Below are 27,854 nucleotides of genomic sequence, written 5' to 3'. Positions count from 1 at the left end.
GGCTTATAAGTGACATCTAATGCTATATTATTGATTGGCCTGGCAATATTCCCACAGAAACAATAGCCCATGTGTCAGACCACCACTGTACCGCAACATCCCTCCTTTAATGGCTGGGTAACCCCTCCGGGAGGTGGGTGCGGTGGTGGAGGTTGAGGTGGGAGGTTAAGGACAGGAGTGTGGTGGCTGTGGCCCGATGACTTGGAATAGAGGGTAGGCCAGGAGAGGAACGGCTGTGATGTATTCAGCAAAATAGCGATCCACATTTACGTAATTTGTACGTAATGTTTCCATCAGACCAGCGATCACTAACCTCAATTTGGATGAAGATTTCTACTTCAACGAGTCGTAGGCGCAGGACATAGTGCTCACCCTGGACCGGGCCCTGATCCACGAGACTCGGAAAAGAAGAGAGGCTGATGTGCAGGCACCCTGAGGAAACTACGTCGGCGAGTACATAAAACGCCTCTATCCTCCGTTCTATTGGCGAACGTACAATTACTGGAGAACAAACTGGACAAGCTCCATTTGAGACTGTCCTATCAATGAGACCTGAAGATCTGTAATATCCTATGTTTCTCAGAGTTGTGGCTGAACAAGGACATGGATAATATACACTGTGTAGAGAACATTAAGAACACTTCCTAATGTTGCGTTGCACCCCGCCTCCCCCTTTTGCTCCAAGAACAGCCTCAATTCGTCAGGGCATGGACTCTACAAGGTGATAAAAGCGTTCCACAGGGATGCTGGCCTATGTTGATTCCAATGCTTCCCACAGTTGTGTCAAGCTGGCTAGATGTCCTTTGGGAGGTGGACCATTCTTGATACACACGGGAAACTGTTGAGCATGAAAAACCCAGCAGCATTAACGTTCTTGACACAAACTGGTGCGCCTGGCACCTCTGAATGGCACACATACACAATCCATATCTCAGTTGTCTCAGGCTTCAAAATCCTTCTTCAACCCGTCTCCTCCCCTTCATCTACACTGATTGAAGTGGATTTAACAACTGACATCAATAAGGATCATTGCTTTCACCTGGATTCATCTAGTCCCTCTTTGTCATGGAAAGAGCAGGTGTTCATAATGTTGTGTACACTCAGTGTACATCTAGCTGGTTTTTCTATGCATCGGCAGCACAGAACGGCAGCGTTGGGTAAACTCAAGTGGGGAGGAGTGTGTCTCTTTGTTAATAATAGCTGGTGCGCAATCTGTAATATTTTAAAGAAGTCTTGAGGTTCTGCTCACCTGAGTTAGAATACCCCATGATAAGATATAGACCATACTATTTTCCATCTATATTTTTCGTGGCTGTCTATTTACCACCATAAACTGATGCTGGCACTATGACCGCACTCAACCAGCTGTATAGGGCCATAGGCAAACAAGAAAATGCTCATCCAGAGGCGAGATGCTAGATTACCTTTACTCCACACACAGAAGCACATTCAAAGCTCTCCCTTGCCCTCCATTCGGCAAATCTGACAATAACTCTATCATCCTGATTCCTGCTTACCAGCAAAAACTTAAACAGGAAGTACAAGTGACGCGCTCAATACGTAGGTGGTCCGATGAAGCAGATGCTAAGCAACAGGACTGTTTTGCTAGCACAGACTGGAATATGTTCTGGGAGCTGCCACTAATCCGGGACACTAATCCATATGTTTATAAGAAATCCCACTACGCCCTCCAGCGAACAATCAAACAGTCAAAGCGTCAATACAGGACTTAGATCGAATCCTACTACACCGGCTCTGACTTTCGTCAGATATGGCAGGGTTTGCAAACTATGACGGATTACAAAGGGAAACCCAGCTGCGAGCTGCCCAGTTACGCAAGCCTACTAGACAAGCTAAATTCCTTCTTTGCTCATTTTGAGGCAAGCAACACTGAACCATGCATAAGAGCAGCAACTATTCCAGATGACTGTGTGATCACGCTCTCCATAACCGATGTGAGTAAGAAATTTAAACAGGTTAACATTCACAAGGCCGCACGGCCAGAGGGATTACCAGGACGTGTACTCAGAGCATTTTCAACCTGTCCATGACCCAGTCAAGCAGACTACCATAGTCTTTGTGCCCAAGAACGCTAAGATAACTTGTCTAAAAGACTATCACGCCGTAGCACTCACATTTGTAGCCATGAAATGCTTTGAAAGACTGGTCATGGTTCACATCAACGCCATCATCCCAGACATCCTGAACCCACATCAATTTGCATACCACCCCAACAGATCAACAGATGAAGCAATCTCTATTGCACTCCACACTGCCCTTTCCCACTTGGACAAGAGGAACACCTATGTGAGAAGGCTGTTCATTGCTTAAAGCTCAGCGTTCAAAACCATAGTGCTCTCTAAGCGCATCACTAACCTAAGACCCTCGGACTGAACGTCTCCCTCTGTAACTGGATCCTGGACTTCTTGACAGGCCACCCAGAGGTCAGGAGTGTAGGCAATAACACATCCACCATGCTGACCCTCAACACGGGGCCCCTCAGGGGTGCATGCTTAGTCCCCTCCTGTACTCCCTGTTTACCCCCAACTGCGTGACCGGGCATGACTCTCACACCATAATTATGTTTGCTGACAACCGACGACGACAGCTTATAGGGGAGGAAGCAGAGACCTGGGAGTTTGGTGCAAGGACAACAAACTCCCAGGTCTCTGCTGGATTCTCCCTTAACGTCAGCAAGACAAAGGAGCTGATCGTGGACTACAAAAAGCTGAGGCCAAGCACGCCCCCATTCACATTGACGGGGATGTAGCGGGTCGAGAGCTTCAAGTTTCTTGGTGTACACAACCCTAAGGCTCTATCATGGTCCACAAACACCAATGCAGTCGTGAAGAGGGCACGACAACGTCTCTTCCCCCTCAGGAGGCTGAAAAGATTTGGCATGGGCCCTGGCTGCATCACCGCTTGTTATGGCAACTGCTTGGCATCCGACCGCAAGGCACTATAGAGGATAATGCGTACGGCCTAGTACATCACTGGGGCCAAGCTCCCTGCCATCCAGGACCTCTATACGAGGCGGTGTCAGAGGACGGCCCTAAAAATTGTCAAAGACTTCAGCCACCCAAGTCATAGACTGTTCTGCTACCGCACGGCAAGCGGTACCGATGCACCAAGTTTGGAACCAACAGGACCCTAAACAAGTCATAAGACTGCTAAATAGTTAGTTAAATAGTTGACCAAATAGCTACCCTGACTATCTGCATTGACCCTTTTGGCACTAACTTTAAATACGCTACTGCTACTGTTTATTATCTGTCACTTTATTCCTAGTTCTATGTACTTAACTACCTCGTACCCCTGCACATTAACTCGGTATTGGTACCATGTGTACAGTATATAGACAAGTTATCGTCACTCATTGTGTATTTATTATTACTTTTATTATTGTGTTTTACTTTCTATTATTTCTCTATCTTATTTCTCTCTGCATTGTTGGGAAGGGCCCATAAGGAAGTAAGCATTTCACTGTGGTTTACAAAGCATATGACAAATAAAATACAATTTGGTTTGATTTGAACGAGAATCACATCAGGCAGGTTCACATTGCTGCCCGACCTGCCATGTTTTATTCACTGAATGGCGGCTGATACGAGCACAGTTGCTGGCTCAGCTCTAGAGAGTTAGTTGGCTGGCTATAAAGAGATACCACAGCGAGAGAGGAAGAGAGCAGGGTGGATCACCTTTGTGCAGCTCCTCCTTGTGGTAGAGCCAACTGCAGGAGATGTCATCTGGATTGGCCGAGACCAGCAAGGGAAGGATGGCTGTCTCATCCTCCACTACCTATATCTTCTGGGGATGGTCAGGGCTCAACTCTGGGGGATCTGACACACACACACACACACACACACACACACACACACACACACACACACACACACACACACACACACACACACACACACACACACACACACAAAGGGAGAAAAACATACAAACCCAGACACAAAGAAACCATGTCAGCCATGAAAGGCGACAGCAGCGCAAATGAAAGAAAAACCTGTAGAGAAGCGACGCCCACCAATATCAAAAAAAGACTGAATTCACACAGGAGGCCGGGGTGAGAGGGAGGGAGGGAGGGAGGTGGAGGGACAGGCATAAAACAGCGAGTGACAGTAGTGTTGTCCAACAGCAGCTGCACACAAACACACAGTGACATTCCTTCATGCTCGCACGGAGCAGCAGGCTTTGAAGAGCTGGCTGGCTACAGCCTGCGAAACAGCATCAAAGAATAACATGGCTGTGCTGCAAAGCACACACACAATTAGAACACACTGCCGCAGAGCCTGACTAACCCACAGTCACAACAAAGGAATACAGTAACACACACTCATACACACACACACACACACACACACACACACACACACACACACACACACACACACACACACACACACACACGCAAACACAGAGAACAGCACAAACACACACAAACAAAACTGCCTGCCATGCACACTATCGTGTCACATTACCATCATGCTTCAAGCCTCATTACCCACCAGCACACACTTTCTTTTTCTCCTACTCATAACTGTGCACACACATTTTCAATACTTTATTTGGACCCCCAGTGAAACAAATTAAGCATTCACAGTGAAACAAATAAAGTATTCAAAAGCTGTGTATAACAAACAGAGAGAAATAGACACGTATACAACCCACACACTCTTCACCACTCACAGAGGACGTTGAGCTTGTAGAAGGTGTTGACTCCCTCAGACAGCAGAGAGCTGTAGGCCTGACAGGTGATCCTCTGGCCATGGTGCTGGGAGGACAGGGGGAGAGACAGAGTACTGCGTACTGACACATCACCAAACGTTGTTTTCCTAGGAGCCTGATCCACCCCTTTCAGCCTGGGAGAGGGAGAGATGAGAGGAGAACCTTTGGTGGGTCTATTTTGAACATTCGATAAATCCGTGGCCAGGTTGCCGTTTTAATTAATTAAATAACAAATTCACAATTTCTTCTGTACTTTGACAGTTGATTAATTTATTCTGTGGTGTGTGTGTGCCATCAGAGCGGCACTGAGACAGGCTGCTTGCACAGAATGCTCACAGTGGGCTCTGAGGAAACGTCAGAGAATGATAGAGGCCTCTAGTGGCCAAATGGCCATTTTATCATGGGCAGCATCAATGAGGGCTTCCACCATGCTTCCGCCATTTTAAAGTAGTCAAAGTAGTCAACTGGGTGGGGATTCCTATGGGTTGTAGCCTCAGTGGCGGTCCCCACGCTGTCACAGATCCTAGAATGGCACAGATATAAAGATTAAACCTCTATCTGTCTCTGTGAGTAAAACGCATTATCCTCTCCTGCTTTCCCACTCCTTGCTCTTCCCCTCATGTGACTTTCACTCACTACTCACCGTTCTTACCTGAGCTAGCTAGCTAACTAACTTCTACATGTAATGGCAGCGTTTGATAACACAATTAATGCAAGTGTAAATCCAACTCATGGAAAACAGTTCACAAGTGAAGTTACAATTATGTTAACAGGATATTGTTGCTTAATCGTTGACGTTAGCCCATGGATGGATTTTGACTTAGCATGCAAGTCTGTGTTGATGAGGGCAGTCCAAAACAGGCCCCTCATCCAGCAGGTAGGCATGGCTTTTCAAAACTCAGTTAGGCCTATTGCTTGCCTGAGTAGGCTACAACTTGCTTTTGTCTTTTCAAATGGCTGCATGCAATCACATAATTCTTTGAATAGGCTATGGCATGGGGATAGGCTACTACTGTTTATAGGCCTATATGCCCTAGGCCTACCACTAGTCATAACAATGAAATCAGTTGATATGATCTGGCAATTTACGGCAGGTTTTGGTACAAATTACTGGCTGGGTTGCGGCAGCTCTCTGTCCTGATTGGCGGGTTACGGTGCAGTCGCGGTATTGTAGCAGGTGCAGACCGGGTGCGGTTTCCAAACAATTGACCTGCACAAGACTGTAGTCTAGGGTCTCATCTGACACCTCCACGGCCCACAGACTGGCTCCCTTTTAACCTGCCCTCCCGTCACCTGGTTGGGCCCAAGCTCTAGGAGATGTTGGCCTGGGGGTTGCTGCTCCCAGACAGGCAGTCCAGACTGAGGTTTTGGCCCCGACGCAGCTCTTTCTGCTTGGCTATGATTGTCACACTCACTGCAGGGACTAGGGAGGGGTGGAGGAGAGGGGACAAGACACCACTGTCAACATACTGAGGCTGCTGATTCCGTGTCTTTGTAGCATAATTTTAGGCTATATCTTGAATGTACCTATCATCTTGAATGTACCTATCATCTTGAATGTACCTATCATCTTGAATCTACCTATCATCTTGAATCTACCTATAATCTTGAATCCACCTATTATCTTGAATCAACCTATCATCTTGAATCTACCTATCATCTTGAATCTACCTATCATCTTGAAAATACATATCATCTTGAATGTACCTATCATCTTAAATGTACCTATCATCTAGAATCCACCTATCATCTTGAATGTACCTAATGCTTTCCTCCTCTAATTCTTTCCTCCTCTCCATAAAGGCTAGTATTAATCCACTCATGCCCAGAGCCTGGTCTGTAGGCCTGTAAGACTCACACTGGACCATGAGTGTGACAGAGGCATTGAGGACCATCTAGGCCTTATTGGTGGCATTACAGCGGTAGGTAGCCATGTTGTCACTGGGCTGGTGGCGCACAACCAGTTCTTTGGACATGCCTTTATCAGAGGGCACCTGTTTTGGGTAGTCTAATAAAACCTTACCATCCTGCGGTGTGGAGAGGAGAGGAGAGGAGAGAATGGAGGACATGGTACTGTACAGACAGAGAGTCTTAACTGCTACAACCTGTTACAACTTAAACGATCAAAATGTATGCTGTCATACAATACACACATGTACACACACATGTACACACCAGTTGAGGGTTCCTTTGGGGCTTCCCCCACTAGAGAAGCAGATGAGGCGTATGATCAAAGCAAATCAAATCAAATTTATTTATATAGCCAACCCAGACAGGAAGACCACGTCAGTGATTCAATCCACTCAAGTGACGCACACCTTCCAGGGACGGCATGGAAGAACACCAGTAAGCCAGTGACTCAGCACCCGTAATAGGGGTAGAGGCAGAGAATCCCAGTGGAAAGAGGGGAAACCGGCCAGGCAGAGACAGCAAGCGCGGATCGTTGCTCCAGCCTTTCCGTTCACCTTCACACCCCTGGGCCAGACGACACTTAATCATAGGACCTACTGAAGAGATGAGTCTTCAGTAAAGACTTAAAGGTTGAGACTGAGTCTGCGTCTCTCACATGGGTAGGCAGACTATTCCATAAAAATGTACCTCTATAGGAGAAAGCCCTGCCTCCAGCTGTTTGCTTAGAAATAATTCTAGGAACAATTAGGAGGCCCGCGTCTTGTGACCGTAGCGTACGTGTAGGTATGTACGGCAGGACCAAATCGGAAAGATAGGTAGGAGCAAGCCCATGTAATGCTTTGCAGGTTAGCAGTAAAACCTTGAAATCAGCCCTTGCCTTAACAGGAAGCCAGTGTAGGGAGGCTAGCACTGGAGTAATATGATCACATTTTTTGGTTCTAGTCAGGATTCTAGCAGCCGTATTTAGCACTAACTGAAGTTTATTTAGTGCTTTATCTGGGTAGCCGGAAAGTAGAGCATTGCAGTAGTCCAACCTAGAAGTAACAAAGGCGTCATTTTTGGACAGAAAGTTTCAGATTTTTGCAATGTTACGTAGATGGAAAAAAAGCTGTCCTTGAAACAGTCTTGATATGTTCTTCAAAAGAGAGATCAGGGTCCAGAGTAACGCCGAGGTCCTTCACAGTTTTATTTGAGACGACTGTACAACCATCCAGATTAATTGTCAGATTCAACAGAAGATCTCTTTGTTTCTTGGGACCTAGAACAAGCATCTCTGTTTTGTCCGAGTTTAAAAGTAGAAAGTTTGCAGCCATCCACTTCCTTATGTCTGAGACACAGGCTTCTAGCGAGGGCAATTTTGGGGCTTCACCATGTTTCATTGAAATGTACAGCTGTGTGTCATCCGCATAGCAGTGAAATGTAACATTATGTTTTCGAATGACATCCCCAAGAGGTAAAATATATAGTGATGGTCCCTGAGCTCAGAGGAACCCCTGGGGGAGAGGCTTCTATCCATACCTTCTGAAGAGGGTCTGAGAGGGGAGGGGGGAGGAGGAGAGATAGATATGGGTGAAGGGGAGGGAGGGACAGAGAAGAAGGGGGAGAGAGAGAGAGAGAGAGAGGGGAGTGTATAAGGGAGAGAGAGACCGGGGAGGGAGAGAGAGAGAGAGAGAGAGAGGAGGGCAGGAAAGAGTGAGAAGGTTGTGTCTGTATTGTTATAGTTATAGAAAGCACACATTGCTATTGTTGGGATTGTTACTGTACAATGCATAGTTATGTTCTGGTTGTGCAAGGTTTGTTCAAGGTTGTACTAGTCATAGCCATTCAATAGAGATTCACAATAACCATCAGGGTTATAGGGTTGTTGTAGTCATAGTTCTATCCAGAGACTCACAGAAAACAATGAGGTTGGTGGACTGGCTCTTGGAGAAGCGTGTGCCCTTGTTGAAGGTCTCACAGGTGAGGGGCAGCCCGTTCTCCTCCCGAGAGACAATATGGGTCAGGTTAGACATGGTTGTCTTCCCCCCGTGGTCTCCCTGGAGACAGGAAAGGACACATGACAACGTCAGGAAGAGACAGGAAGTTCTAGTGTCCCTGAACATTTTCCTTGGAGATAAATACACAGTAGGCTGCTCACAGGAAATACAATAATAATAATGTTTTGATGATGGAAATTAGCTTTGTGGCTCTCTAACTCTTGTGCTCTACTTACATTGTGCCTGGTCCTTGATAATAAACAAACTAATAAATCACATTCATATGCTTCTTCCTGCTGGCAAAACCTGTAATAAATTGAATCAAACACCCATTTGCTCCTGTATGATGCTAGTCATGTCTGTTTTGCACCCCGGGTTTTAGGCTTTTATTGAGATGATTAGTGCAAAAGCCTTTTTCAGAGAGAAACAGACACAAGAAGGAACGCGTTCACAAAGAACCACCACTGATGTGTCAGTCTTTATTAACCCTCAGACGTATTCAGGCACATTAAAGCTGGATAGAATGCAGCTGTAAATGCTAGATCAAATGAAAAGTATTTCTCATAATGAACAAAGAGCCGGGATAATGGTTCTCTCAACTCCCATGTCAGCTATTATTCACTTTTATCTCATTAACGTACTCAAAAGCCGAGAGAGAAGAATACAGGAACACTTTTTGATGCTTCACTCATTGGCAAAGCCTTGTGTAGTATTTTTTTATATCTTTTTTTTCAGTTGAGAACTTCAGTTTTTCAGTCTCATTTACAACTGCGACCTGGTCAAGATAAAGCAAAGCAGTGCGACACAAACAACACAGAGTTACACATGGGATAAACAAACGCACAGTCAATAACACAATACAAAAGTCTATATACAGTGTGTGCAAATGTAGTAAGATTAGGGAGGTAAGGCAATAAATAGGTCATAGTGGCGAAATAATTACAATTTGCAATTAAACACTGGAGTGATAGATGTGCAGAAGATGAATGTGCAAGTAGAGATACTAGAGTGCAAAGGAGAAAAAATAAATAACAATATGGGGATGAGGTAGTTGGGTGGGCTATTTACAGATGGGAAATGTACAGGTGCAATGACCGTTAAGCTGCTCTGACAGCTAATGCTTAAAGTTGGTGAGGGAGATATAAGACTCCAGCTTCAGTGATTTTTGCAATTCGTTCCAGTCATTGGCAGCAAAGAACTGGAAGGAAAGGAAGCCAAATGAGGAGTTGGCTTTGGGGATGACCAGTGAAATATACCTGCTGGAGCGCGTGCTATGGGTGGGTGCTGATATGGTGACCAGTGAGCTGAGATAAGGCGGGGCTTTACCTAGCAAAGACTTATAGATGACCTGGAGCCAGTGGGTTTGGTGATGAATATGAAGCAAGGGCCAGCCAACGAGAGCATATAGGTCGCAGTGGTGGGTAGTACATAGGGCTTTGGTGACAAAACGGATGGCACTGTGATAGACTACATCCAATTTGCTGAGTAGAGTGTTGGAGGCTATTTTGTAAATGACATCGCCAAAGTCAAAGCTCGGTAGGATAGTCAGTTTTACGAGGGTATGTTTGGCAGCATGAGTGAAGGATGCTTTGTTGCGAAATAGGAAGCTGATTCTAGATTTAATTTTGGATTGGAGATGCTTAATGTGAGTTGAGAAGGAGAGTTTACAGTCTAGCCAGACACCTAGGTATTTGTAGTTGTCCACATATTCTAAGTCAGAACCGTCCAGAGTAGTGATGCTAGACGGGCAGGCGGGTGCAAGTAGCGATCGGTTGAAGAGCATGCATTTAGTTTTACTTGCATTTAATAGCAGTTGGAGGCCACGTAAGGAGTGTTGTATGGCATTGAAGCTCGTCTGGAGGTTTGTTAACACAGTGTCCAAAGAAGGGCCAGAAGTATACAGAATGGAGTCGTCTGCATAGAGGTGGATCAGAGAATCACCAGCAGCAAGAGCGACATCATTGATGTATACAGAGAAAAGAGTCGGCCCGAGAATTGAACCCTGTGGCACCCCCATTGAGACTGCCAGAGGTCCGGACAACAGGCCCTCCAATTTGACACACTGAACTCAATCTGAGAAGTAGTTGGTGAACCAGGCGAGGCAGTCATTTGAGAAACCAAGGCTGTTGAGTCTGCCAATAAGAATGCTGTGATTGGCAGAGTTGAAAGCCTTGTCCAGGTCGATGAAGACGGCTGCACAGTATTGTCTTTTATTGATCATGGTTATAATGTCGTTTAGGACCTTGAGCGTGGCTGAGGTGCTCCCATGACCAACTCGGAAACCAGATTGCATAGCGGAGAAGGTACGGTGGGAATCGAAATGGTCGGTGATCTGTTTGTTAACTTGGCTTTCGAAGACTTTAGAAAGGCAGGGTAGGATAGATATAGGTCTATAACAGTTTGGATCTAGAGTGTCTCCCCCTTTGAAGAGGGGGATGACCGCGGCAGCTTTCAAATCTTTAGGGATCTCAGACGTTACGAAAGAGAGGTTGAACAGGCTAGCAATAGGTGTTGCAACAATTGCTGCTGATAATTTTAGAAAGAGAGGGTCAGGATTGTCTATCCCAGCTGATTTGTAGGGGTCCAGATTTTGCAGCTCTTTCAGAACATCAGCTATCTGGATTTGGGTGAAGGAGAAATGGGGGAGGCTTGGGAAAGTTGCTGTGGGGGGTGCAGAGCTGTTGGCCCGGGGTAGGGGTAGCCAGGTGGAAAGCATGCTTATTGAAATTCTCGATTATCGCAGATTTATCGGTGGTGACAGAGCTTCCTAGCCTCAGTGCAGTGGGCAGCTGGGAGGAGGTGCTCTTATTCTCCATGGGCTTTACAGTGTCCCAGAACTTTTTGGAGTTTGTGCTACAGGATGCACATTTCTGTTTGAAAAAGCTAGCCTTTGCTTTCCTAACTGACTGTGTATATTGGTTCCTAACTTTCCTGAAAAGTTGCATATCGCGGGGTCTATTCGATGCTAATGCAGTACGCCACAGGATGTTTTTGTGCTGGTCAGGGGCAGTCAGGTCTGGAGTGAACCATTGGCTATATCTGTTCTTAGTTCTACATTTTTAGAATGGGGCATGCTTATTTAAGATGGTGAGGAAAGCACTTTTAAAGAATAACCAGGCAGAGTCTACTGACAGAATGAGGTCCATCTCCTTCTAGGATACCCGGGCCAGGTAGATTAGAAAGGCCTGCTCGCTGAAGTGTTATAGTGAGCGTTTGACTGTGATGAGGGGTGGTTGTTTGACTGCGTACCCATTACCGATGCAGGCAATGAGGCAGTGGTCGCTGAGATCCTGGTTGAAGACAGCAGAGGTGTATTTATATGGCAGGTTGGTCAGGATGATATCTATGAGGGTGCCCGTGTTTACGGATTTAGGGTTGTACCTGGTAGGCTCTATGATAATTTGTGTGAGATTGAGGGCATCTATCTTAGATTGTAGGACGGCCGGAGTGTTAAGCATATCCTAATATAGACTGAATAGTGGGTCTTTGTTCAGAGTGGCGAGATAATGAAGAACAGATTCAACGTGGTCAAGGTGGAAACTCTACACGGGGAAGAATCAAAGGCTTCTCTCACAGATGCATGTCATTGGGCACTCGAGATGTACAAATCGGACTGTCTGAAATCTGAATTAAGTATTTTAAGTGTGTATTGACCTCTGAGGTGTAGTTTCATAGGTAATTTTCAATACAATTGAAAATACATAAAGAAGCCACAGCAGGCAACCAATACATGTACCGAAATTACAGATGGTTATACACAAAAAGTCAAAGAGTTGTTTCCATTGTGGTCCTCTATTGGTAGGCAAAGGCACTATAAAGGGAAACCTAGCCGCGAGCTGCCCAGGGACACGAGTCGCCCAGGGACGCGAGCCTACCAGATGAGCTAAATGCCTTTTAAAATTATTTTTATTGTAGTTTTTATTGTTTCCTTTTACGATATAACAACAATGCACCCAGACTCCCCGCCCACAGCCCGCCATGCCACAGCCCCACTCCAAGACAGACCAAATAAAAAACAAGGCTGCAACGCAAAACAATGCAGAAAAAGTCAGGGGGTGTGAACACCCCCCAAACGCACCGCACACACAAAGATAGAAAAGAAAACAAACTTTTGATTTTTCACCCAAAACCCCCCTCCCCCATAACAACTATTACAACAAAAGGAACATTTAAATAATAATAATAATAAAATAAATCCCTACCCCTACCAGTCGTCTGTAGTATATCAGGCCATTACATATTGTTTTCACTTTCTATCTCGAGTTTACCATTAATTTTATAAATTAATCTTTCATATGAAGCTATTTCTGCCAAGGCCACATATCATTCCTTATAAGAGGGAGGATCCTTCTGGGAATTTGTTGTTGTTTTGTCCAACCTTAAACAAACAATCTCTAAGCTGGAGATACCTCCAAAAGCCTTGTCTCTGTAAATTCTACTTGGACCTTAGCTCTTCAAAAGGGGTAAAAGTGTTTTCTTGATACAGACAATCAATATTCTTTATCCCCTTTCTATACCAATCTTTCCAGAAAACCATGTGTCCATCTATTTTCAATTTAGGGTTGTTCCATAACGAAGCATAGCTTATCAAGAAAGGTGAAGATCTTTCTCTTATGAATCTGGCTCCATATATTTTTAGTATGAGACATTATTGGATTCTGGGGTCCCACCTTTTGTTGACTCAAATAATCTGATGCTCCGAATGGGGCATTAAGTTCCTCTTCCATGTCCATCCAGATTGGCCTAGTCGAGTTCTCAATAAAGAGAGAGCCTATTTGGGAAGCTACAAAGGCTCCTTGACACAATTGCATGTTAGGGAGCTTTATTCCTCCCTTCTCAGTCTTTGCCTGTAATCTCGCTAGTTTCATCCTGGCCTTTTTACCGGCCCAAACAAACTCAGTCATAATTTTGTCTATGGATTTAAAAGTATAGACAGGTATGGATAGTGATAACATGCTGATGACGTAATTCAGTTTAGGAGCTAAGACCATCTTTATAACCTGTATCCTACCACATAATGAGATTTGTAGTGTATCCCAGCTCTTAAACTGGAGTTGAATTTTGTTCAATAGTGGGTCAAGATTTTCAGAAATCATGTTTTCTAGACTAGGATTTAACACCATCCCCAGGTACCTCAAGTTTTTAGGGACCCATTGAAACCTCCAGCTAAGGAGGTCATTTCTTAGACAACGTTTTGATAGAGGCATTGCTTCAGATTTGGTCCAGTTGACTTTATAGCGTGATATCTCTGAGAATGCATTTACAAGGTCCAGTAAAGGCGGTATGGACAGTTGGAGGTCTGATATTATTAGTAATATGTCGTCTGCATAAAGCAGTAGTTTATTCTCCCTACCTCCCATATTAATCCCTTTGATTGACTGATGCAGCCTAATGGCTTCTGCTAATGGTTTTAACGCTCTAATAAATAGGAGGGGCAAGAGACAGTCACCTTGTTTCGTGCCTCGTCCTACAGAAAATGGAGATGATCGTAGTCCGTTAGTGACTACTGTGGATTTGGGGTCATTGTACAGAAGTTTAATAATATTTTGAAAGCCCTGTCCAAATCCAAATGTATTTATAGTATAATGCAGGTAGTCCCCGCTCACCCTATCAAAGGCTTTCTCTGCATCTAGGGATAAGGCTGCCACTGAAGTATCCTAATATTTTGCCTTCCAGATGACATGCAATTGGCGTCTAAGATTATAAAATGAAGTTCTGCCTTTCACAAATCCGCCCCTAAGCTGGATTTATGATTTTCTTAATGATATGATGCACCTTCATAGCCAGAATTTTTGTAAAAACGTTCCATCACAATTTATCAAAGAAATTGGATGATAGCTCCCACACTCATGGGGACCCTTTCCCTTTTTGAGGAATAGGGTGATTACTGCATCACTCATAGAAGGTGAGATCTCACCTGTGTAAATCGATGTGTTAAATGTTTTCCATATTTCTGGGCTAAGCTGCTCTGCAAACCTTTTATAGAAATCACTGGGTATCCCATCTAACCCTGAAGTCTTACCACTGGGTGCTTGTCTTTTATTTTCGGTCAATTCCTCCAAAGTAATAGGGCGGTCGAGCCAGTTCCTGTCTTCCTCTGTTAGCTTAGGAAGGTTCACATTCTGAAATAATGCCTCTGCTTTCTGCATATCTAAAAGACCGTCTGAAGTATAATGTTCCTGATAGAAGTCTCCAAATACATTGTTTATTTCTTTATGATTGGTAATTAGCTTGCCTGTCTTATTTCTAATTCCACCTACTTGCCAATCTGTTTCTCTAGATTTCAATTGACTGGCCAACAATTTTCCTGCCTTTTCACCAGATTCGTACCATCTCTGCTTCAGCCTGAACAGGGAATATTCCGCTTTTTTACTGAATAAAATATTCAGCTCGTATTTGGTTTTCGTCAGATTTACCAGATAAATGTTGTTAGGATTGGACCAATATTCCCTCTCCAGCATTTAAAGCTCTGTTTTAAGTTTATAAATGTTCTGTTTATCTAGTTTGTTAATAGTAGCGGATCGTTGTATCATTACTCCGCGTATGTAAGCTTTAAAAGCTTCCCAGTCATGTACCTGTTTCACACTATTGTTGTTTGTTTCAAATAATATCATAATGTGTGTTTTAAGGAATTCACAAAACACCTTGTCCTGTAAGAGGCTGGTGTTCATTCGCCAATATTTACAATTTTCTCTTTCTTTTCCTATGGTTGCATGATCTGTTATAGCTATCGTGCCCACATTGCAAGCACCCACTTCATCTCTGACAGAGTGTGAGATCAGAAAGTAGTCAATGCGTGAATAAACAGTGTGCCTATTTGAAAATAATGTGTAATCGCGAGGGTTGGATTGATCAATCTCCATATTTCATAAAGACCAAAATCTTTACACAGTATTTTAATAGCTTCTTGAGTTTTTGAGGTCCTGGTTAGACCAGTTTTGGATTTATTTAAATAAGCATCAGGAACCTGATTATAATCCCCCCTAGTATCAGACGAAAATGACAGAAATCCAGTATTATTTTGTTAAGTTGAAGGAAGAAGTCTGGGTCCTCTTCATTTTTGTAATGTCTGCTACCAACTCACACCCTCAAACACGTAGATCCCCTGAACGCAGCTCACTTTCCAGCCCACTTTCCAGCTCACACTCAAACACTTAGATACCCTGAATGTAGCTCACTCTCTAGATCCCAATCACATGAATTCTATCACCTGTTCACACACCTGTATGTCATTATCACACACTATTTAGTTCTACTCTTTGCACCCCATCACTGTGAGGTATTGTTTGTTTTGTGACACATGTCTTTCAGAGTGCTGGTTCTCCTGTGATTTACTCCTCCCGTGTATGATAGTTTTTGCCTGCCTCAATAACGACGCCTTTTGCCTATACCCTACCTGTACTTTAGCCTATGGGATTTCCTGTTATCTACCTATTGCCTGATCTCCCAGACTACGTTACTAGCCTTTTCCCTGCCTGTACTGTTGCCCTTTCAGACCCCTGTGTATGACCTTCTGCCTGCCCCTGGACCCAGCTACCTGCCTCATCCTGTGGTCCTTTGCAATAAACATCTGCTGCGCCCTGTGCTTGAAACCAGCTCTCTGTCTCCCCTCGTGTTCATTACAATTTGGGGCATAAATGTTTCCCAATATTATATTTTGTCCTGAAATCTTTACAAGTAAAATCAAGATTTGTCCCTCTGTCCTTAAACTCCTTTTCCACTTGAACATGTATACCATTTGGAAAATAGAATAGAAAAACCTGTTGTTTTTGGTTGAATGTATTATGGTAAGCACTACCCACCCATCTGTCTCTCACCCTAGGAGCATCCTTTTCCAGTAGGTGGGTCTCTTGGAGCATAATCACGTCTGAGTGTTTTTGTTTTAGATAATTCAACACCTTACATCTTTTTAAATATGAACCTAGTCCGTTCACATTCCACAATGTAACTTTAATCACATTGGTCATTATATCTGAAAGGTTGTAAATATATTATTACCACAACATGAGTGTTAGAATATTTTAAATCGATGCGTTTATGATAGCCACGGCTTAGCAAATCAATGAAAGCGAACGACTGGTAGTACCCCCACCTAGAACACTAAACTTTCCATAGAACAAATATGTCATAAACATACCCCAACCCCACAAGGTACAAAAAAATGTACGTACAAAATAAAAATCTCCCTCCCCCTAAACCAGGCTTTCATCCGTGTGAAGTGTCCCGAGGTCTTCCGAGCGCTGAAGCTCCAACTAGAATTAGCATGTTTTACCAACGACAAATATAGCCATGACCACATACATTTTGAAATGACAGATATGACATGTCATAGAGATGACATGAATCAACCAAAACATCGAACATAAAGACAGGCTGATCCTTATTCTCGCAAAGAGAAGAGATTTCCTTTCTCATGTAGACTGATACATGAACTGTATAACTCCAAAAGACAGGAATGTAAACTGAGGTCAGCCACAAAAGAGAGACCGGTAAAAGTCATAATGATAAATTAAAATAAGCTGACTAACGCTTTGGCTTGTGCCTATCACTCATGGCACGAACACGCCTGTTGTGGTCTATATTGACCCACTATTGCTGTTATTAGAATGAAAACTGAAATAATATATAGTATGTTTATCCCCACCATAGCCATAATACAGAATGAAATGCTTGGACTATAGTCCTGCTTAATCTAGTACTAAAATGATGTCAACTGTAAACCAGAAAGATAAATTACAGGCAACATTTGTAGCATAAACACTCGACGCGACAGTTACTCACAACTTGGGAAGTTCTATCGCCTTAGAGAAAAATGTTAGTCCATCCGTGATGAACCATTGCGCCACCATGTGGAACTTCCAAAGCCTACCTCGCTACTCAATTTGTTCGGCCTCATTGACATCCATGACACACTCATTTGCCTCTTTTGGGTCTGTGAAATGATGTGTAATCCTCTCAAAGTAACCCAGAACAAGGCAGGATATTTCAACGAGTATTTCCGTTCTCGTTTCATGCACAATGCCTCACCTCCGTGAACACATTTCTCTTGTCTTGAACCTCTTTGGAAAAGTCAGGTGAGAATTTCACCAGAATAGGCCGGGGGTTGCGTGCGGCTGGTCCTGGGCGCAGTGTCGCCGGTGTCCAATGTGTTCTCTCGATGGGCATGTTGTTAACATCCTCCGGTGTGTTATCAAAGTTGCATAAAGGTTGCATAAATTGTCTTTCACACAATCTTCCGTATTTATGTGGATTTTGGGAACTCCTCTGATCCGAAGTGTGTTTCTCCGACCATAATTTTCCTGGTATTGAAGTCATTCTTTGAGTTTTCCAATCACAGTCTCCATTTTTTCAACAGTGTTGTTTAGGCGGTTGTTCTTGTCCTCCAAGGTTGATATCCTCTCTTCTGCGTGTGTAACTTGTTTGTCGAGTGTGTCCACTTTTGTTTTCAGTGCACCCACTGTATGTTTTATTTCAGCCACATCTTCGCCCAATTTTTTCTTGGAGATTTTTGTTCATTTTGCGAATCTCATTTAGAACTGGGTCATCAGGTTGTTCTTCTCCGACATTTTCCTTGCTAGCTGCAGGTAGAGACAACATTTTCATGTTTTTCATCAAAGTGTCTGCTTATGTGCGTTTCCAAGTCGTTTTTCCATATAACCGATATTTTGGACAGTTAGTTAACAAAATGTGTAACTAGGCGTTGAATAATAGTTGGAGCAACACAGCCTCTTTAGTTAGCTGCTGCTTCTCGCCACATTGTCGCCGGAACACAGCTAGATGCTTTTTATGCTCATTTCGAGGCAAGCAACACTGAAGCATGCATGAGAACACCATCTGTTCCGGATGACTGTGTGATCACGCTCTCAATGTGAGCAGGACCTTTAAACAGGTCAACATTCACAAACCCGCTGGGCCAGATGGATTACCAGGACGTGTACTCAAAGCATGCGCGGACCAACTGTCAAGTGTCTTCACTAATATTTTCAACCTCTCCCTGACCGAGTATGTAATACCTACGTTTCAAACAGACCACCATAGTGCCTGTGCCCAAGAAAGCGAAGGTAACCTGCCTAAATGATTACCACCCCGTGGCACCCACGTCGGTAGCCATGAAGCGCTTTAGAAGGCTGGTCATGGCACACATCAACACCATCATGCCGGAAACCCTAAACCCACTCTAATTTGCATACCGCCCCAACAGAACCACAGATGATGCAATCTCAATCGCACTCCACACTGCCCTTTCCCACCTGGACAAAAAGGAACACCTATGTGAGAATGCTGTTCATTGACTACAGCTCAGTGTTCAACACCATAGTACCCACAAAGCTCATCACTAAGCTAAGGATCCTGGGACTAAACACCTCCCTCTGCAACTGGATCCTGGACTTCCTGACGGGCCTCCACCAGGTGGTAAGGGTAGGCAACAACACATCTGCCACGCTGATCCTCAACACTGGGGTCCCTCAAGGGTGTGTGCTTAGTCCCCTCCTGTACTCCCTGTTCACCCATGATTGCAACTCCAACACCATCATTAAGTTTTCTGATGACACAACAGTGTCCGGGGGTGTATTCGGACAGGGCTACAGTGTCTCACGACCCCTCCTGTCTCAGCCTCCAGTATTTAAGCTGCAATAGTTTATATGTCGGGGGGCTAGGGTCAGTCTGTTATATCTGGATTATTTCTCCTGTCTTATCTGGTGTCCTGTGTGAATTTAAGTATTTAATTCTCTCTCTTTTTATCTCTTTTTCTCTCTCTCGTTCTCTTTCTCTCCCTTTCTCTCTCTCTTCCTCTCTCTCTTTCTCTTGGAGGACCTGAGCCCTAGGACCATGCCTCAGGACTACCTGGCCTGATGACTCGTTGCTGTGCCCAGTCCACCTGGTCATGCTGCTGCTCCAGTTTCAACTGTTCTGCCTGCGGCTATGGAACCCTGACCTGTTCACTGGATGTGCTACCTTGTACCAGACCTGCTGTTTTCGACTCTCTCTCTACCGCACCTGCTGCCTCTAACTCTGAATGATCAGCTATGAAAAGCCAACTGACATTTACTCCTGAGGTGCTGACCTGTTGCACCCTCTACAACCACTGTGATTATTATTATCTGACCCTGCTGGTCCTCTCTGAACGTTTGAACATCTTAGCCATGTTCTGTTATAATCTCCACCCGGCACAGCCAGAAGAGGACTGGCCACCCCTCAGAGCCTGGTTCCTCTCTAGGTTTCTTCCTAGGTTCTGGCCGTTCTAGGGAGTTTTTCCTAGCCACTGTGCTTCTACATCTGCATTGCTTGCTGTTTGGGGTTTACATCGGCTGATGTAAAAAGGGCTTTAGAAATACATTTGATTGATTTAGTGATTGGTAGGCCAGATAACTGACAACACTGAGACAGCCTATAGGGAGGAGGTCAGAGACCAGGCAGTGGGGTGCCAGGACAACTACCTCTCCCTCAATGTGTACAAGACAAAGTAGCTGATCGTAGACTATAGGAAAAGTAGGGCCGAACAGGCCCCCATTAACATCGACAGGGCTGAAGTGGAGCGGGTTGAGAGTTTCAAGTTCCTTGCTATCCAAATCACCAGCAAACTATTATGGTCCAAACCCACCAAGACAGTTGTGAAGAGGGCACGACAACACCTTTTCCCCCTCAGGAGACTGAAAAGATTTGGCATAGGTCCTCAGATCCTCAAAAAGTTCTACAGCTGCATCATCGAGAGCATCCTGACCGGTTGCATCACCGCCTGGTATGGCAACTGCTCGGTATCTGACCGTAAGACGCTACAGAGGGTAGTGTGTATGGCCCAGTACATCACTGAGGCCAAGCTTTCTGACATCCAGGACCTATATACTAAGCGGTGTCTAAGACTCTAGTCACCTAAGTCATTGACTGTTCTCTCTGCTACCGCATGGCAATCGATACCGGAGCGCCAAGTCTAGGACCAAAAGGCTCCCTAACAGCTTCTACCCCCAAGCCATAAGACTGCTGAACAAGTAAATTCAATGGCCACCCAGACTATTTACATTGACACCCCCCCCCCCCACCCCCCCCCCCCCCCCCCCCCCCAGCTACTCGCTGTTGATTATCTATGCATAGGCACTTTACAAATTACCTCGACAACCTGTATCCCCGCACATTGACTCGGTACCGTTACCCCCTGTGTATAGCCTCGCTATTGTTATGTCATTTTCTTGTTAATAAAAAAAAAAATACTGATTTGATTTGAAGTGGCTGCAGGGCAATACAAGTGACATGGGCACTCTGTGCCATACATTCCATTATACACAATGTCCACATATTTACGTATTTACAAAAAAAGCTGATATGCACATCTACCAAATCACTCCTCTAGTGCAGAGTGGCTTTACACTTTGCTAGGAGGCTATGTCAACATTAGCCAAGCCTTGCGGTAGTGTTTGAAACTAAGACTGGCAGAAACAGTTTTTATCTCAGCCGGGAGTTTGTTCCACTCTACCACTGTCGTTCTGAACAGTACTGCTCTTGAATCGACATGGCACAACATTTGTAGTAAGATAGTTCTTTAGATGCTGGGGGACTGTACACTGAGGCCAATCTCATCTTCAACTGATAGCCACTGTAGTTCACTGAGCTAAGAAGGGCCAACATGAGCCTGAGGGCTAAGATTCAGAATGGCCCATTCCATTTTATTCTGAGCTGTCTGTAGCTTGTTCTTGAAGAGCTTAGGGGAGCTGCTGTACCAGGTAGTACACACCAAAGTGAGGCTGCACTAATGCTGCTGGAAGTGTTTTCTGGAAGCTTCCTTTATCTAGAAATGTGTATTTTCTGTCCAGAAATTTCCCTTTCTGGTTGACCTTGGCAATTACTTTCTGCCCCATGTGCTCTCCTGTCAGGAACCTGTCTTGTTTAGCTCACTCAAATATTTCCTGAGCTATTTCATGTAAGTAGGTTTATAGTGTATGATGCAGCAGTGGCGGATTTAGGTATGGACGACATGGGCAGCTGCCCAGGGCGGCATCTTGCCTGGGGCGGCACGTGGTGCCCGCACAAAAAATTGTGACATTTGCGCGATCAGTTTTCTATCGCTCATTTGCACGTCACGTCAATGATATCATGTCACCGTGTGTGGCTGTGGGTCAATTAACCTTGTCGGAGTGGGCGCCATGACTCTAGTTTGTGAGCTAGGCAGGCTACTGCCTGGGAAGGTTTCCCACTCAGAAGTACGAGATGGGGAGGGGGGCAGGGGTAAGTTGACCTCAGGTCTCCCTACTGGAAGCCCGAGGTAGGGAGAGTGGGGGAATCTATCAAATAGCGCACCTCTAGCTTTGTACAGTACTAATGCAATTAGTAAAATCAGTCACACCACAAAATGCTACCAAATAAACCACAATTCATTCATAATACTGTGAATATATAGTTTCACAGACATATTGTTGCTTTTTTTTCTGGTTTGTGCAAAATCGTTAAGAATAATATAAAACCAGTCTGCACACCACCAAGGTGAATTGGTTTAGTCTTGACTCTTGGTTGACAGTGTTGTGGGATGGGTAATGTATTGATGCTTGAGTGGCAAATCAACACAAATGGACAAGAAAAGGTCTAAGCAATCAGGTGCCCAGTTTAGGAAAAAGAGGAAAGAAGAAGAGGAGAAACGCGCAAAAGATAAAGGTAAGCAGCTATGTCATCTCTTTATGAGTATAATATTATGCATGTAATGAAATAGGCTAGTATAATACTTATGTTTGTTAGCCTATGTTGCTTGCTATGCTATTACACATATGGCAACAATATTCCGTTTTCTGTCCAACTAGCTTACATAACATTGGATATCATTTCACACAGTTTCATCATGATAATGTGTGTTGCCTGCCATCCAGGACCTGGTGTAGAGGTCCTGGATGGCAGGCAGCTTAGCCCCAGTGATGTACTGGGCCGTGCGCACTACCCTCTGTAGTGCCTTGCGGTCAGAGGCCGAGCAATTGCCGTACCAGGCAGTGATGCAACCAGTCAGGATGCTCTTGATATTGCAGCTGTAGAACCTTTTGAGGATCTCAGGACCCATGCCAAATCTTTTTTTTTTTCCTGTGGGGGAATCGGCTTTGTCGTGTCTTCTTCATGACTATCTTGGTGTGTTTGGACCATTCTAGTTTGTTGTTGATGTGGACACCAAGGAACTTGAAACTCTCAACCTGCTCCACTACAGCCCCGTTGATGAGAATGGGGGCGTGCTCAGTCCTCCTTTTCCTGTAGTCTACAATCATCTCCTTAGTCTTGGTTACGTAGAGGGATAGGTTGTTATTCCGGCACCACCCGGCCAGGTCTGACCTTTTCCCTATAGGCTGTCTCGTCGTTGTCTGTGATCAGGCCTACCACTGTTGTGTCGTCTGCAAACTTAATGATGGTGTTGGAGTCGTGCCTGGCCATGCAGTCATGGGTGAACAGGGAGTAGAGGAGGGGACTGAGCACGCACCCCTGTGGAGCTCCAGTGTGGTGGATCAGCATGGCAGATGTGTTGCTACCTACCCTCACCACCTGTGGGCGGCCCGTCAGGAAGACCAGGATTCAGTTGCAAAGGGAAGTCGTTAGTCCCAGGATCCTTAGCTTAGTGATGAGCTTTGAGGGTACAATGGTGTTGAACGATGAGCTGTAGTCAATGAATAGCATTCTTACATAAGTGTTCCATTTGTCCAGGTGGGAAAGGGCAGTGTGGAGTGCAATAGAGATTGCATCATCTGTGGATCTGTTGGGGCGGTATGCAAATTGAAGTGGGTCTAGGGTTTCTGGGATAATTGTGTTGATGTGAGCCATTACCAACCTTTCAAAGCACTTCATGGCTATGGACATGAGTGCGACGAGTCTGTAGTCATTTAGGCAGGTTGCCTTTGTGTTCTTGGGCACAGGGACTATGGTGGTCTACTTGAAACATGTGGGTATTACAGACTCAATCTGGGACATGTTGAAAATGTCAGTGAAGACACCTGCCAGTTGGTCAGCACATGCACGGAGCACACATCCTGGTAATCCGTCTGGCCCCACAGCTTTGTGAACGTTGACCTGTTTAAAGGTCTTACTCACGTTGGCTACGGAGAGCATGATCACAAAGTCATCTGGAACAGCTGATGCTCTCATGCATGCCTCAGTGTTGCTTGCCTCGAAGTGAGCATAGAAGTGATTTAGCTCATCTGGTAGGCTCGTGTCACTGGGCAGCTCGGGGCTGTGCTTCCCTTTGTAGTCTGTAATAGTTTGCAAGCCCTGCCACATAACATGAGCGTTGGAGCCGGTGTAGTACGATTCAATCTTAGCCCTGTATTGACGCTTTGCTTGTTTGATGGTTCGTCGCAGGGCATAGCAGGATTTCTTGTAAGCTTCCGGGTTAGAGTCCCGCACCCTGAAAGCGGCAGCTCTACCTTTTAGCTCAGTGCGAATGTTGCCTCTATTCCATGACTTCTGGTTGGGGTATGTACGTACAGTCACTGTGGGGACGACGTCCTCGATGCACTTATTGATAAAGTCAGTGACTGATGTGGTGTACTCCTCAATGCCATCGGAAGAATCCCGGAACATGTTCCAGTCTGTGATAGCAAAACAGTCCTGTAGTTGAGCATCTACTGCAACTGACCACTTTTTTATAGACCGAGTCATTGGTACTTCCTGCTTTCATTTTTGCTTGTAAGCAGGAATCATGAGGATAGAATTGGTCGGATTTACCAAATGGAGGGCGATGGAGAGCTTTGTACGCATCTCTGTGTGTGGAGTACAGGTGATCTAGAATTTTTTCCCTCTGGTTGCACATTTAACATGTTGATAGAAATTTGGTAGACCTGATTTAAGTTTCCCTGCATTAAAGTCTCCGGCCACTATGAGCGCTGCCTCTGGGTGAGTGGTTTCTTGTTTGCTTATTTCCTTATACATTTTTACATTTTAGTCATTTAGCAGACGCTCTTATCCAGAGCGACTTACAGTAGTGAGTGCATACATTTCATTTCATGCATTTTTTTCTTTTCTTTTTTTTTTGTTGTACTGAGTGTGGTCTTAGTGCCAACAACAGCCTCTTCTGCTTCTGCTGTAAACTCTTTTCTCAGAAGAAAATGTATTTTGCAAACTCAGGACTGACAGACTGGAAACACGCAAGTTCTTTGCTGACTTCACACGACAGCAGTCCAGAACACCAAACCTGCATGAAAACATGGAAAGAACTGGCAATGAGCGTAGAAAAAGGGGAAACGACTGATAAGCCTGAGATGGCACTTATGGAGGCTGAGAGGATAAGATGGAGAGAGGTGTTGACACGTCTGACTGCTATTGTGCAATCTCTGGCAATTAGAAATCTGGCATTAAGGGGACACACATAAACACTGTACTCTCCATCAAATGGAAATTTCCTAAAAGAGGTTGAACTAATGGCACAATTTGATCCAGTCATGAAAGAGCACCTTAACCGTGTCCAAAAAGGGACCTCGAGTCACACCACCAGCTACCTTGGCCACCAAATCCAGAATGAACTCAATGATTTGTTGAGCAGCAAGGTCATTTCAATAATGGTGAGTGACATCAAGCTGGCAAAATTCTTCTCTATCATTCTAGATTGCACCTCAGATGTCAGCCACACTGAACAGTTGTCAGTTGTGATTAGGATTGTGTCACTGAAGGAGGATCCCCACATAAAGGAACATTTAGTGGGGTTTTTGGAGAGTGGAGTCCAGGGGCCAACATTTGGCATCCCTGATTCTCAAAAGATTAGAGGAGCTAAACATTCCTTTTGAGGACTACAGAGGACAGTATTATGATAATGGGGCCAACATGAGAGGCAAAAACAAAGGTGTCCCAGCCAGACTCCTGGAAATGAATCCAAGAGCTCTATTTGTGCCATGTGGGACTCACACATTGAAACTGGTTGTGGCTGATGATGCTAAAAGTTCTGTCGATGCCACACGATACTTTGGCATCTTACACAAACTGTACACCTTGTTCTCAGCCTCCACACAGCGATGGGCTATCCTGAAAAAACATGTGGACATCACTTTGAAGATGTGGACTGAGATAAGGTGGGAGAGTAAAGTTAAAAGTGTCGAACCACTCGGGTATCAGGCAGCACCAGTGAGAGAGGCACAGGTGAGGGATCAAACCAAAGACCCTGTGATAAAGATTGAGGTCCAATCCTTGTCAGAGGAGATGGGATCATACCGCTTCAGCATCTGTACAGTGGTGTGGTATGACATCTTGAGCCAGATCCAACATGTGAGCAAGCTAATACAGTCTCCCAGTATGCATGTGGATGTTGCAGTCAGTCTTTTCAGAAAGACAGAGAGAGGTCTCAGCAACTACAGGGCAACAGGCTTTATGACTGCACAAACGTCAGCCAAGGATCTTTGCGAGGGTATGAATGTAGAGGCCGTTCTACAACAAAAAAGTCTGAGGTCCACAAAGCGACACTTTTCATACAAATCATTTGATGAGCCTTTGAGTGATGCCCTGAAGAAGCTGGAGGTGACATTTTTCAATGTCATTGTTGATGCTGCAACCTCAGCCCTTCAGGAACGATTTTCCACATTGGAAAATGTCAGAGAGTGCTGTCAACCTTCCAAAGTCTCTCAAATGAGGAACTGACAGAACAATGTGAGGCCCTTAGTATGACACTGCACTATAAAGAACACTCAGACTTGGATGGCATAGGAACTGAAGAACTTGCCTGACCTGCCATCGAAGACCATGACCCTGCTTGAGCTGCTGATATTTATACACGAAAGGGAGCTCTCAGAAATGTATCCAAATTTGTGGACTTGTGTTTCTTGTTTGAAGTTCAATAGTGTAATAATAAGGTTCTCTTCTTTATAAGTGTGTTATTCTGTTTGTGTATTTGTGTGATATAGGATTTTTGCAATTTAGTTCTATTTCTATTTTTTGTTAGCAATAGGGTAACAGTGTAATATTTGGATTATCTTTCTATTTGTATTTATATACTACCATTTGTTTCTATTTGTCTTTGTTACCTCTTTTTGATATTTATAAGTCCTATTTTTGTATATATTTTTATCGTTTTAAATGTTGTGCTTATTTATTTGTGTTGTTCCAAATGTCTGAATAAAAATGACAGTTAGTGCAGAATGGTGCTTTTTTGTGTGTGTGTGGGGGGGTAAAAAGTGTCTGTCGAAGTAAATGGGGGCCCCCTACTTCTTCCACATTGACCACAGTGGTGTTGAGTTCCCTGAAGCCCAGCCCCCAGCGGATGTGTACAGGTGAGTTACTGGAGGAGGTTTAACAGCATAGGGTCACCTCCTCCCCCTCTCTCGCCTCGAACGACACCAGCACCATCACCTTCTCTGGCTCAACTGAAACACACACTCACTCACGCACAGTAAATTCAGTCAATAAAGTGCTCTGTGTCAGGATCAATATTTTATAGCAAGGATGGAAAGACTGGATTTGAAGGTAAAGGAAGAAGTAAAGAAACGATCTCTAGTCCATCAACATCACTTTAAGAAATCTTGTCCTCTCCTGAGGTTTTCCATCCATTGCAAACCCATACTAGTTACCAAAACCTGTCTATATTCAGCTATACCAGGAGGGATCTTAACTGGAACAGAGGAAGTGCAGCTGAGCAGTAAGCCCTGAGGGGCTGTAGTAAGACAGGCTAATGACTGAGCAGGCAGACATGGATGCATCATATCATGTATGATTGTATGTTACACACGGGACACAGGCAGACATGAGGGCTAAACTTAGACATACAGTGTGTTAGGTTACACACATGCCTTAGGGCGACGCAGGCATATCCATAATACAAAACTAAGAGGAGAGAGAGAGCGACAGAAAGAGAGATACATTGAAGGGTCTGCAACTCATTTTCGATGTGTGTGAGGTGTGAATAGGAATAGATAGGAGGCTTTTACGTGGGATAGGAGAGGAAGAAGAGAGCGGTTTAGACCGTTGACTGATGCAGCAAGATAGCAAGTGTTGGTGTGAAGGAAGAGTCGGTGTGATGCGACGGAAGTTTCATTCTCTTTTTGTTTTTCCAGTCGTGGTAGTAGAGAAATCTCCTATGCAGTGAAGTGAAAATGTATCATTTATTACCTGCCATTATTACCACAGAAAGTGCCGGCTTTATTGCCTTTGGATTGTGCATTGAAGCGATTCAGTTAAATTAGCTCACTGTAAAAGACCAAGCTGGGATTCAAATGAGTTTCTGTGTGAAATATGGGCCCGGGTCATAATTGCCATTAGTTTCACTAATGATATTGATATTAGAGTTTGTGTTAA

General features: G+C 44.5%; 1 pseudogene; it reads right to left on the bottom strand.

The window, feature by feature from the left end:
- The window catches only part of LOC106577666 (nephrin-like), a 53,964-nt pseudogene that overhangs the window by 3,020 nt on the left and 23,090 nt on the right, over positions 1 to 27,854 (bottom strand).

Source organism: Salmo salar, chromosome 02 (genome assembly GCF_965601325.2).
Source record: "Salmo salar chromosome 02, fSalSal1, whole genome shotgun sequence".
Lineage (NCBI taxonomy): Eukaryota > Metazoa > Chordata > Actinopteri > Salmoniformes > Salmonidae > Salmo > Salmo salar.
This window is presented reverse-complemented; position numbering and strand designations above follow the sequence as displayed.